Consider the following 13,339-nt stretch of genomic DNA (forward strand, 5'->3'; position numbering starts at 1 on the left):
ACTTTTCAAAAATTTCAAGACCTCTAACAAAATTACTTGAAAAAGATGCACCCTTCATCTTTGACAAGAATTGCAATCAAGCATTCCTAACCCTCAAGGAAATGCTAGTCAATGCACCTATCATGATAGCCCCTGATTGGAAATTTCCTTTCGAAATCATGTGTGATGCAAGTGACTTTGCTGTTGGAGCAGTCTTGGGACAAAGAAAAGAAAAGCATTTCCACCCAATTTATTATGCTAGTAAAACACTTAACGATGCACAAGAAAATTACACAACTACTGAAAAAGAGTTACTAGTTGTGGTATTTGCTTTTGATAAATTCCGTTCTTACCTTGTTCTTTCTAAAACTGTAGTCTATACAGATCATGCAGCTATCCGATACCTTTTCAAGAAGCAAGACGCAAAACCACGTTTGATCAGATGGATTCTACTCCTCCAAGAATTTGATATTGAAATCAAAGACAAAAGAGGAGAAGAAAACACTGCTGCAGATCATCTTTCACGCCTAGAAGACCCAGCTTTGGAGGCAACAAGGGACGAACCAATCAACGAAAAATTTCCCACAGAATCCTTGGAAATGGTGGAAAGCAGACAAGAACCATGGTATGCCGACTACGCTAATTACTTAGCTAGCGGTATAGTCACCAAAGGATGGCCACATCATCAAAGAAAAAAATTCTTTGCCGATGTAAAGCATTACTTTTGGGAAGACCCTTATCTTTTCAAAATGTGTGCTAACCAACTCATCCGAAGGTGTGTCCATGGTGGCGAAGCACGAAGAATTCTCCGCCATTGTCATGAAGGTCCATATGGAGGACATCATGGTGCCGCTAGTACCGCGCGAAAGGTATTTGATTCAGGATTTTATTGGCCAACCATTTACAAAGATGCGCAAGATCTTGTAAAGACATGTGATGCTTGCCAAAGATCAGGTAATATTTCTTCCAAAAACGAAATGCCTCAAAATGGCATTCTCGTTTGTGAAATTTTTGATGTGTGGGGACTCGATTTCATGGGACCTTTCCCACCATCAAGAGGAAACAAATATATACTTGTGGCGGTTGATTACTTGTCTAAATGGGCCGAGGCCGAAGCTCTTCCAACAAACGATGGAAGAGTAGTGGTAAAATTTCTGAAAAAATTATTCTCTCGTTTTGGAACACCAAAAGCTCTGATAAGTGATAGGGGTACCCATTTTTGCAATCATCAACTCGAAAAAATCTTAACAAGATATGGGGTCTATCACCGGGTCTCAACAGCATATCACCCTCAAACAAATGGACAAGCCGAAGTGACTAACAGAGGTTTAAAACGAATACTTGAAAAAACCGTAGGTTTAAATAAAAAGGAATGGGCTGATAAACTAGATGATGCTTTATGGGCTTTTCGAACTGCTTATAAAACCACTATAGGCACATCCCCATATAAGCTCGTCTATGGAAAAAGTTGTCATTTTCCAGAAGAAATAGCTCACAAAGCCTACTGGGCAATAAAAAGTGTAAACCTATACTTAGAAACTGCAGGTAAAAATCGATTCTGCCAAATAAATGAATTAGACGAACTAAGGAATTTTGCATACTCTAACTCTGAAATTTATAAGGAAAGAATGAAAAATTTACACGACAAATATATTAAACCTAATGAATTTCAAGTAGGAGACCAAGTCCTGTTGTTTAATTCTCGACTTCGATTATTTCCGGGTAAACTAAAATCTAGGTGGTCAGGACCTTTTTCCATCACCCATATTTTTCCTCACGGTGCAGTAGAAATTAAAGCTCGAAATGGGATTCCATTTAAAGTCAATGGCTAACGGCTGAAACTCTATCGAGGATCCATTGAGGATGAGGAGGAAGAGATCTTGCTTCAAACGGTCAACGAATAAAAAGCATCCACACCATACCTGGTATGTTACAAACCAGTAAGTATACATCGAAACCGGTAAATTTTCTAACCATGTATTCGGAGAAAAAAAAACGGGCACTCACACGAGCACAAAAAAAAAACCTTTGCTCGGCACGGGGCCGTGTCCGCTGGACACAGGGCCATGCCGAAGCAACTGTCGGGATAAAACCCACTTTTCATAACAGTTACACCATTCCACACGCCCCGTTTCCCCGAAAACGCTCTGGTCCAAGGCGATTTTCTGCAGATTTTCGACGTTACTTCTAGATCTAACAACATCAAGGTATGATTCTATCATCATTAGAGTTAGATTAGTACTTGCATGTAGTTAAACATCAAAAATTTGGGGAAAAATCTAGGGTTCTTGAAGTTCATCTGGATCGAACCTCAAATTTTTGAAGTAATCTGTTAGTATTAGTTTAGATTAGTGTAATGGGAAGTAGATACACTTGTATTGTTGATAGATTTGCCCGATTTCTCACAAAAACCTCAAACCCTTGTTTTTAAATCGAAAAAGATAAAATTGAAGGGGTAAACGGGTTGTTTTGGGAAAAACGGCAATTGGGGTTTCATTTTCGGGAAAAACCGCACCTACTTGGCCAAAAATTTTCAGATTTTCGGGACCGGGTCGAAAAATGAAGTTTTTGAGTAACAGACGCCTGGACACGGGGTCGTGTCCGCTGGACACGGGACACGGGGCCGTGTCCAGCTAACTGTCTGCATTTTTTCACCGAAAATTTTATCGTTTCACGCTAACTTTTTATGTATTCCTGCAGATGGCAAAGTTCACAAGATTCAATGCCACAGAACTCGATGCAAGGGCTAGATATGAGATACTCCAAACAAGGCCCGAGGAATACCTGAGGAAAGCGTGCACGGACCTATTGACCTTGGTAAACCAGGTTGACCGTTTCAACAACCTTGTTACCGGACCACTAAGGGCTACCTTGACCACTCGGCTTCGGTCGGTACATCAATGTACTATGGAGTTCTACAGTACTTTCACCTTCACTTCAAGAAGTGACCCGTTTGACAATGAAGCGGTTGCTTTTCGATGTGGTAGAACAAGATACTCAATCTCTATGGCACAATTCGGGGCAATAGTGGGACTGTACGCGGAAGAAGAATCGGGAAATGAGGAAAACACCGGGGGATTACGAGATCTAGATGAAAATGAGCGCCAAGCCGCATGGGCCCAAATCCGTGAAGAAATCTACAACCCCAGCAGCACAAAGAGTACTAAGCCGAGGGATCCGCTCTATCGCTACATTCATAGGCTCCTCACTTACTCTCTCAGCCAAAGACATGACAGTAGCGGGGTTGTTGGGTTAAAAGATTTGGTAGTCCTTCACTGCATCCACAACCGAAGGGCCCTCGATGTTCCATATCTCCTGCTTCGAAACATGCACCTGAACCGTCTTGCTCGTGCACCAACCCCTATCTTCTTTGGGGGATGGGTGCACCGCCTCTTCAAGCATTTCACGCGCATTCCTAGGTCCTTTGAAAGGAGCCCATGGTCGGGACGAGTTGATTATCACATTTGCCGTGCCATGAACCTACTTTATGAGGCAGAAGACGGATCAGTGAGCTTTCAAAGGATGCAAGGCCATGCATGGAACCAACAGGAGGCACTAGTCCTTCACGCTCCACCTCCCCACTACCAGTATCAACCCCATGGTGATCCGGGGCAATCCTCCTCCCAAGGAGGCGGTTTTCCTAACTTTCAAAGTTTACATGATCTTTTGCAGGAAAACCTCATGTGCACCAGGAACACCTACAACCTTGCCAACAATACATACCACCGGGTCTGAGCTATCGAACGAAACATCAACGATATCCAAGACGACATCGGGAACATCCGGGAGTATATGGCGGGTCATGGGGATGGAGGTGATGACAACGATGAGGATATGGACTAGGAGGTTGCAGGAGCAGGAGCGGGTTGATGGCAAGCCACAGGTTAAGGTTCCCCTTTATCTATCAAAACAATTTCCGGCCTGCGTGCCGAAGTGTTAGACAATTTACTTTCCTTGACTACTTTTTATTTTCTGCTTTATTTTTCTTTTTATGGTTTGGATGATTAACTATGGTAAATTAGGATGTTTGGTATTGCTTGGTATGGTATTTAGTGGTAAAACGGGTACAATTGAGGCTTAGAGTGCTAATCATTAGCACAAATAAAGCCAGGACAGGAAAACCGGAAGGAGGAGCCTGTTTTTTCAGCCTTGCAGACTTCCCACACGGGGTCGTGTCCAGCCGACACGCCCCCGTGCTCATCGCCCAGACCTACTGTTTGGCAAATTTCTGCAGATTTTTGGTCAGACACGGAGTCGTGTCCAGCCAGCACGCCCCCGTGCTCAACTTCTGTAAGTTCTCGTTACTGGCACTTGAACACGGGGCCGTGTCTACTCAACACAGGGCCGTGTCCAGACTGCCAGTAACATAAATTTTTGCTTTTAACACCATTTTATACATTCAATCAACCTAAAAATCTATTTTTGGGACACATTGAGGACAATGTGTAATTTAAGTGTGGGGGGATGCTAAAACCTTGAATTTTGCAAGTCCTAATAACAAGCCTTACACAAAACTCTATTGGAACCGCTAATCACCCCAAATTTTTTTCAAAAATTTTCATTTTTTTTATCTTGTCTAAGTTTAAGTTGGGAATTCTAAGACTAACAAGGTTATATTTTTATAAGTCTACAACCGATAGCATCGTGATAAAAAGAACCAACATAAGAAAATTATGAAACGGCATGACAAGCTTAGTTAAAATTCGATTATATATACTTGATCACATAAAAACCCATTCCCACAAAAGTGAGTTTTGAGCCTTTATAGAGCATACAACTATACATCTTTAAACTAAATGCTCATTTTTCGTTTCTTGTGTGAATAGCCGCTTGGTTCTTACGACTCTAGAACTTGCCACGACAATTCATTCACGGTCCTTACCAACTTAAACCCAAGTAAGTAAATGATGGAGGCATTAGGACTAACCCTTTTTTCTTTCAACACCATTATTTTTATTTTTCTTTTCACATACCCAAAAATTCTCCCTAGTTAACCCCTTTGAGCCTAAACCTTTTCATTTCTTAACCCAAAACCCTTTTTACCCACCAAAAACCCTTTTTATTTTTACCCTTTATTTTAAGTAACAAGCTCGGTTTTCATGTGACTAAAAATATATATATATATATATATATATATATATATATATTACAATGAAGTTAGAAATAAGCAAACAAAGCTCCTCAAACAAAAGCTTGTTTGGCTAAATACTTCATTTAAAATAAAAAGTCACAAAAACAAAATGTTTTACGAAAACCGACGCTTTTTACGACTTTCGCCCTTTTCTCCTAACCACTAACCCAACTACCCACCTTTAACCCAAGCCTAACCCTTCACCCAAAAAGTCCTCTTGATATTTACAAAGGTATAGAGTTAAAAAGGAGGAGGATTGATTGCTTGGCAAGCTTATGGTAGGAATAAGTTCCATGCCGCTCTCGAGTGATTCACTAAAAATACACCTTCGGCCGAGTGTGAGTGATTTCTCCCGTGAGGTATGTGAACTTGTATATAAATGGAATTTTAGAAAGGCATGTTATGCCTTAATAAATAATTCACCTTATGAAAAGTTCTTAATAAACCATGACGAATAGGATTGTAAATAAGTAAAAATAAAACCTAAACAATCTTGGAAAATCCCGACACTCTATGACAAACCCAAAACCTTCTCTTCTACCCATTCCATTTGGGAGTGTAAGCCACATTAAAGAGTTTTGCTTGAGGACAAGCAAAAATTCAAGTGTGGGGGTATTCGATGTGTGTAAAATGCAACATATAAATTACATCAAATGAGGCATAAAACTAACCCTTTTTAGTACTAATTTTGGAAAAAAGTGTGTTTTTGTCTTCCTTTTGTATTTTCAGGATTAAATGAGCTCAAATTAACAAAAGAAGCAAAAAGGCAGCTAAATCTAACATAAATACAAGAAAAGGAACAAAAGTGGATTGCCCGGCCCCTTGACAGCATCCTCCCAAGCAAAACAAAGAAGGCAGAAGAATGAACACGCCCCGTGCTCAGCGAGCACGGGGCCGTGCCCAAGAAGCAGCAGAAAAGACAAACCTGTAGAAGCTTCTATTGCTCACCACGGGGGCGTGCCCAGTGAACACGGGGGCGTGCCCAAAGTACTACAGGCGCATTAATTGTAATTGCGAATTACAATTAATGAGGAGAGATAGTGTCAAACAGGCACGGGGCCGTGCCCAGGCCTCTGTTCAGTCTATAAATAGGAGTGCTTGGCTTCATTGCAACTCATCCCTTGGCAACACCTCTCTCACATCCACCAGCCACCACCATCATAACACCTTCAACCACCACCATCATCCATTGTCCATCATAGAGTGTGTGAGTCGTCTCGGGATCCAAGATTGATCGTAAGAGTTCTTGACAATCAAGGCCATGTTTGCCTAAGTCTCTTACATCACTTGGTGAAGACAAGTGTTTAGTATAATACTTTTTATTTTTAATCTTTTGCACTTTTTATTTGGTTTTGTATTAATGACTTTAATAACTAGTTGCTTATGTTGAAGGTGACTTTTCCTTATCGTTTGTCCGTGGTGTCTTGGCATTATTTTACTGTCTATATAAAATAAAAGATTTTCACCATTCATATCTCCACGGTCTATATGGAGGTATGTTGGCTACCTGGTCGGGGGTTAAGGGAACGGTTTGGTAAGGGTCTTGCCCTTGTTCAGCGTTTAGAGGTCCTGCAAGGGACCTGGGTCAAATTTAGTAGGATCTCCTTCAATACCCAAAGGTATTGGATGGCGGGGATCCAAACTCTTTGACCCCCTCATAAGTTAACTACTATTAATACTATAACCCGGCTATTTAGGACTGTATCCCTGCTGACTCAGACTACTTAGTCGAGGGTAACGTCACCTCCAAAAGAGGGGCCTACCATAATTTGCATTAATAACTTAATTCATTATCTTTCAATAATCCGACCCTTTAGGATTGTATCCTTGCTGACTCAAACTACTGGGTTGAGGGTAACGTCGCCTTCAAAAGAGGGGCCTACTACAATAACTAAGATAATCTCTTAAACAAGTGCAAAAGTGCGAAAATAATCAAAGGTTATACTAATACACGAGTCGGATCCAAGTGATTCATCTTGTGTATCTGCTTTTTTTATTTTTATTTTATTTTTCAACATTTAGTTAGTTTTATTTTCTTAGTTTAAAAATCTTTTTTCTAACATTTTGATTTGATTAGACGTTGAGGATAAACCGGTACTAAAAGCTCTTGTGTCCTTGGACGACCTCGGTATCTTACCAACACTATACTACGTCCACGATGGGTGCACTTGCCCATATGTGTGTTTAGTGTTAGTAAATATCGTGTTTTATAAATTTAAAACTTGGCTAAAAAGTGTAAAAAGGGCTTAAAATATATACCAAAAATATATTACACTACACGCACATCACACATAGTGAGTGTGTGAGAGAAAATAAGCTTTTCCAACAACCGACTTCAGCACCACCTAACTCACCCACCAGTCGAGCACCACCATCCCCATCCACCCACACCCCTGTTGGATCTGAAGCCACCACCCCCGCCGTATAAAAGTCACACCGCTCAATCCGACCCCCACCACCAGTCAATCTACAATCACCCCCACCGCCGGATCTATAACCACCCCACCGCTGGATTTACAACCACCCCCACCACCACATCTTCTCCCAACTTCTGACCACTACCACGCTCTCTCTCACCCACCCAAATGATATGTGATTTCACAGATCTTATTCAAACGCGATGTGAGGCCAGTGATTCAAAAGATATTTTACGGATCTGATTCAAACGTGATTGTACAAATCTAATTTAAACGAAGGGGTTCTTCTGGTTATCGATGAGGTGGAGCTTGGTGGCCGCCGAGTTTGAGGAACCGTCCGGATATGGTGGTTATCAGTGGAGTTTGGTTGCCGTCGGAAATGAGGAACTAATAGAAGTAGTTTCGGATGGCGGTGTTTTAGGTGATGATGGAGATGGCAACATGATGGTGGTGGTGGCTCATAGAAAAATAGAGTTCAGGGAGAGTGAGAGAGAGAAAGTTTAAGAGATGGTTTCTATTGATTTTGAATTATTAAGTTTTTAAAGTTGGTTTTTCTTTTATTTATTTATTCAGTTATTAAGTTTTTAAATATAGTTTTTGTTTTATTCTTTTATTTACTAAATACTATAAAAATAATTCAGTAAAAAGACTAAACTGCCCCTATATGAATAGATTTAACTGAAATTTTTAACCTAGTTAGTGGAAAAGGACGTAAGGTGTAATTGGTTTTACAAATAAAGGATCGTGACTGTAATTATTGAAGTTAAAGGGTATCTATTGCAATCCGATACAAAAATAAAGGAGGAAAAGTGTAATGTACCCTATTAAAAAAATAATATAATGTATTTTTATAAAAAAAAAAAGCCTGTAAAAAGTAACAAAAAAATAATCCAGAAATTTTCAACCTTGACTAGATATTTACTAGATCATATTGCAATTTTAAGGGATAATAAGTTCAAACTTTACTCTTAAAGTTCAGAATAGTTAGTTGCAAAAAAGCTTTTTACTTGACTAGATACATACTAGATTGTGTTGCATTTTTTAGGGATTATAAGTTCAAAAATAATCTTATAAATAATATTATTTAGTTGAAAAAAGCTACACGTTATTTAATTCGTTAGTTTATAGGTTCTATATATAGTATTGTTATTCATTAGTGTTTTTAACTTCAAAAAATTTCTTGTTCTTTAAAATTCTTGGTTTACAGGTACTTCAATTTTCTATTGTGTATAACTTCTTTAAAATTCTTGGTTTACAGGTACTTCAAATTTTTATTGTGTATAACTTTGATTTATTCTTCTATGCTCACACTTAACTATAATTTTTGTATGCATTTGGTGGTTTACGCAATTACATTCTAAATATAGTTACATGATATTATTATCTTACACACTTTGTTATGGATAAGACAGAGAGCAAAATGGAAGATGTGTCAGGTATCTACCTTTCTATCCTATACTATATCTAACGATAACATGATAAATTATATAACTAAAATATTTAACATTTTTTTTTCAATTTCCCAAACTGCTTCATGTATAAGTTAAAGAGGAGAACAGAGAAGAAACTCGTCCTCCAAAGGATGTAACAATCAAACAGGAAGAGATACAAGAAATTTCGGAGGACGCTGATCTCGCTGATGACAAATGGTGGTGTGACAATATAGATGACATCCTTAAGATGTTTGAGCCGTATGATTACTAAATTGATCTGATCATGATGCAAAATACTTGACACTTGAGCTTTTATTTTTCGACTTTTATGTTTAATACTTATATTTCCTTATTCCTGTGCTACTTTATATAACTTTTATTTATGTTTAAGACTTATTTTTTCTTATACGTGTGTTACTTTGTTGTATCAATGGTTTCTTGAAGTACTTGATAATTTAAATTCTAAATTTAATAATTACTAGACATGTGTAACACTTATGACATATATCTACCACAATAATGCTTATGATAAATATTATACGAATAAGAAAACTACCAGAAACAAGTGTCGCAATGCAAAGTCTCGCCTCCACCGCATCACGCAACCACCATACTAGTAATATAAACGAGGCTATAGTTCTAACTTATTAATTAAAACTATAAAACTATGTATTAACAACTGTATACTTTATTTAAAGTAGAAACCTGAAATCTTCTATATACGAAATAACATAATAACTATTTTTAATAGTCAAACCAAACAACCAATAACTAATTTTAAAATATCGCAAAAGATTAGGTTTTCAAAGAAAGGTACGCCGTTAAGAAATTTTTTTATAAGTTATGTTGGAAATGGGGAGGACACTGCCTTTTGGCTTGATCCTTGGTTGTGTAATGAACCTCTCAAAGACAAATACCCGGAGATATTCAAGCTGGAAGCGGAGAAAAAATGCAGGATTAATGAGCGGGTCAGTTCCGGTTTGAATGGGTCTAATTTTGTTTGGGCCTGGAAGAGACCGTTTGCGGGGGCTGAGAAGTTGACGAGCTGATCGGGCTGTGTAGTCTTCTCTACAATGTCTCCCTTTCTTCTTCCCGTGATAGTTGGAAATGGATCGGCAATAATGATGGGGAGTTTAGTGTAGAGGCGTTCAAACGTTTATTCGAAAGAAATATGGTGCAGGCTGAGGATGTAGCGATCAGCAGGTGCAAGTGGCTCCCGGCCAAATGCAATATTTTTATTTGGAGGGCTAGTATGAACAGGATTGCTGCTGCCGAAGCCCTGATGATCAGAAACATTTTTTGGGGAATGATAGCTGCAAGCTGTGTGGCGAGGTTTTGGAAACTGTCGATCATCTTTTCACTTCCTGCTTTGTCACTAACATGGTTTGGAATCACATCAGTAGATGGTGTAAGATCTCATCATGTTTTTCTTCGATTTCAAGGATCTGCTGAATATTCACGATCATGTCGGTTTGGATGGTCCTAAAAAAGAAGCTCTCAAGGGCTTGATTAGAATCGGGTGTTCGTGTACTTGGAAGGCTAGAAACGGGGCAATTTTTAATAACAAAGAATCGAAGATCGAAGACATTATTAGTGATATAAAGGCTTTTGGATTTTTGTGGTTTAAGGTTAGGTTAAAAGGAAACTCGATTGTTTGGAGTGATTGGTGTAAATTTGTAATTATGTAATTGTTGTTTGTTCGGGTGGCGGCCTTGTTTTGAGGTTTGCTTCTGTTTGTTAATGAAATTTTCATTTCAAAAAAAAAACTTAAATACTGGTGAGTTTGTCAATGATCCCCGGATCAATTGGTTTGAGGGACCAAATAGGTAGGGGTCCATTAGTAAAGACAAAACATTTAAACACATTGGGAGGAGAGTTTTTGTGTTCAAGTCCCATAGACGACGGGAATTAAAAAGAATTATGTCGTTCAAAAAAGCCCGGGAGGTCTCAGGGTCGAATCCTTGCGAGGGTGAGCTGTGACATCGGTTTAACCCGACAGTAATATGCCAATCGCGGGATTCCTACTCGAGACCTGAGTGATCAAAGGCCAAATACCTAATCAGCAGGGGTGGTCCTACCCACGATGATGGGTGGGCGGCCGCACCCCTTGAAAAAAAAAAGTTTTTAGTGTTAGTTTTCGTCGAAAAAGTTCAACCGCACCCCTTGGATTTTTTCAACCGCACCCCTTGAAAATTTTCAACCGCCCTCCTTAGAAAAAAAATATTATGAATTTATGTTTTTTAATGTTTTTTTAGTTGTTCTAGACTTGTTTTTTTAAAGGAAAACTTCATTAAAACACAGCCAACCCGACGAGAAAAAAACCGACGGGAGGCCAAACCAACTACAAGAGATTACACAAATTTACACCAATCAACCCACGACAATTCTTTATACATCGATCTACTTCTAAACCAAAGACTAATCGCACTAAACACCTCCTCCACCTTCGGAATCTTTCCAAAGAAAACAAGTTCGTTCCTAGCCTTCGATATTTGCCAACAAGTGATGAGCATGATACCTTTGTAACACATCGACGCCTTACCTTTTAATCCACTGTACAAATGTCCCTCCAATAAGTCCCTAAACGAGAACGCCACCGGAAACGGCACCTTACACCATTGGCTAACCTTCGACCATACCAGAGTTGCAAATTGGCAAGCCGTGAATAAATGCAAGGCCATCTCACTATCCGACGAACACAGAGGACACTCGACATCCCTGACCGGAATATTCCTCTTGCTAAGCTCCACTTTGGTTGGTAACCTCTCCTGTTCGGCCCTCCAAGCAAACAAGTTGCACTTTAACGGGATCCATTTGCACCAGTCCCAAACGAACCTGTCACTAAAATCTTTATTCGAATCGATAACCTGCTTAACCGATTTCACACTAAACACCCCTTTCTCATCACCCTCCACCTCCATTTATCACTGACACCCGATAAGACTACGTCATGCAATCTCAAAATCAAATCTAACCATTCCGCCATCTCTTCATTAGCAGAAGGAGGCCGACTCCACTTCCAAGCTGCACTCGGGTTGGAAAAAGGGCTGATAATTCTATCCCGAACAACACATTTCTTATCATGCTCAATATGAAAAAGATTAGGATAACGAATCCTAAGGGGCTCCACATCAAGCCACGGATCAAGCCAAAAGGCAATGTCATAGCCGTTACCGACATCCCCACACCCTAAATCCCGAAACCGAACTCCGGAGACAATAGGGCTCGAAACCACTTTAACAATGTTACCCCATACCCCTCCTAACGAGGCCTTGACAGGGAGAAAATCCCAAGATCTCCAAAGCCCATGAATAGCTGAAATAACCTTAACCCACAGATTGTTTTTTTTGACTTTGAACCTCCATGCCCATTTGAGAAGAAGAGCTTTATTAATGGAAGTTAGGTTCCTCAGGCCCAGCGCTCCACGATCAATCGGTGAAGACACACGATCCCAAGAAACCCAATTCAACTTCCTATCTTCTCCCGTACCGCCCCACAAGAATTTTCTGATGATACTCTCCAGTTTATTAACGACTCCCACTGGAACTCTGTAAAGCGAGAAAAAGTAATTGGGCAAACTCTCCAAAACAGATTTAATAAGGGTAACGCTCCCTCCCATAGACAGCACGGAAGCCTTCCAAAGAATTTAATGATTTCGTTGTTTTATTTTAAGTTTTGTTTGCTTAAATGATTACTAATCAATATTTAAAACTAGTTCTTGAATGTTTGAAAATTAAAATTGAAAATTGTGGACTATGGTATTGGTTGAACATGATTGTTAATTTTGTTTAAGTGTTTAGTGTTGTTTTATGAACTTATGGAGCAAATTTATGTGATAAGAACAATGCGTAGAGAAGTTATGGCGCGATTTCTCAAGAGGAAAAGGGTTGGACCACTTTTTTTGTCGTATTCTTCTAGTTAAAGACCAAGTTATGTCTTAGATAAGTTTTTTTGTTGTTTTATTTAATGATTAGAAAAAATAGAAGTAGGTAGCATTTGAACTTTGATCGTTTTTTGTTGTTAATTTACTTACTTATGAAGGTTTTTTATGTTGTTTATTGTTTTACTTGAAACTTTGTTTGTTAATGTGATAGGAAGTTAGAAAATAGGGTTTGATTGTTTGAAAATTGAAATTTACCCAACCCGACCCGATCTGATTCGGCCCGCAAACCTTTGTTTTTTTATGTTTACTGGTTTTACAAGTCCCGACCCGCTATGAACCGAATTTTTTTATATAACTAGGGACCTAAAAACTTTAATTTTTTTTTGGTACCGCCAGGAAAAATTTGCTGAGTCCGCCACTGCTAATCAGGTGATCTAGCGGTCCAAAAAAATATTGTTGACTTTAAAGTGAAGTAATTGTGCTACTCCAAGTGTTG

Source organism: Helianthus annuus, chromosome 10 (assembly GCF_002127325.2).
Source record: "Helianthus annuus cultivar XRQ/B chromosome 10, HanXRQr2.0-SUNRISE, whole genome shotgun sequence".
Classification (NCBI taxonomy): Eukaryota; Viridiplantae; Streptophyta; class Magnoliopsida; order Asterales; family Asteraceae; genus Helianthus; species Helianthus annuus.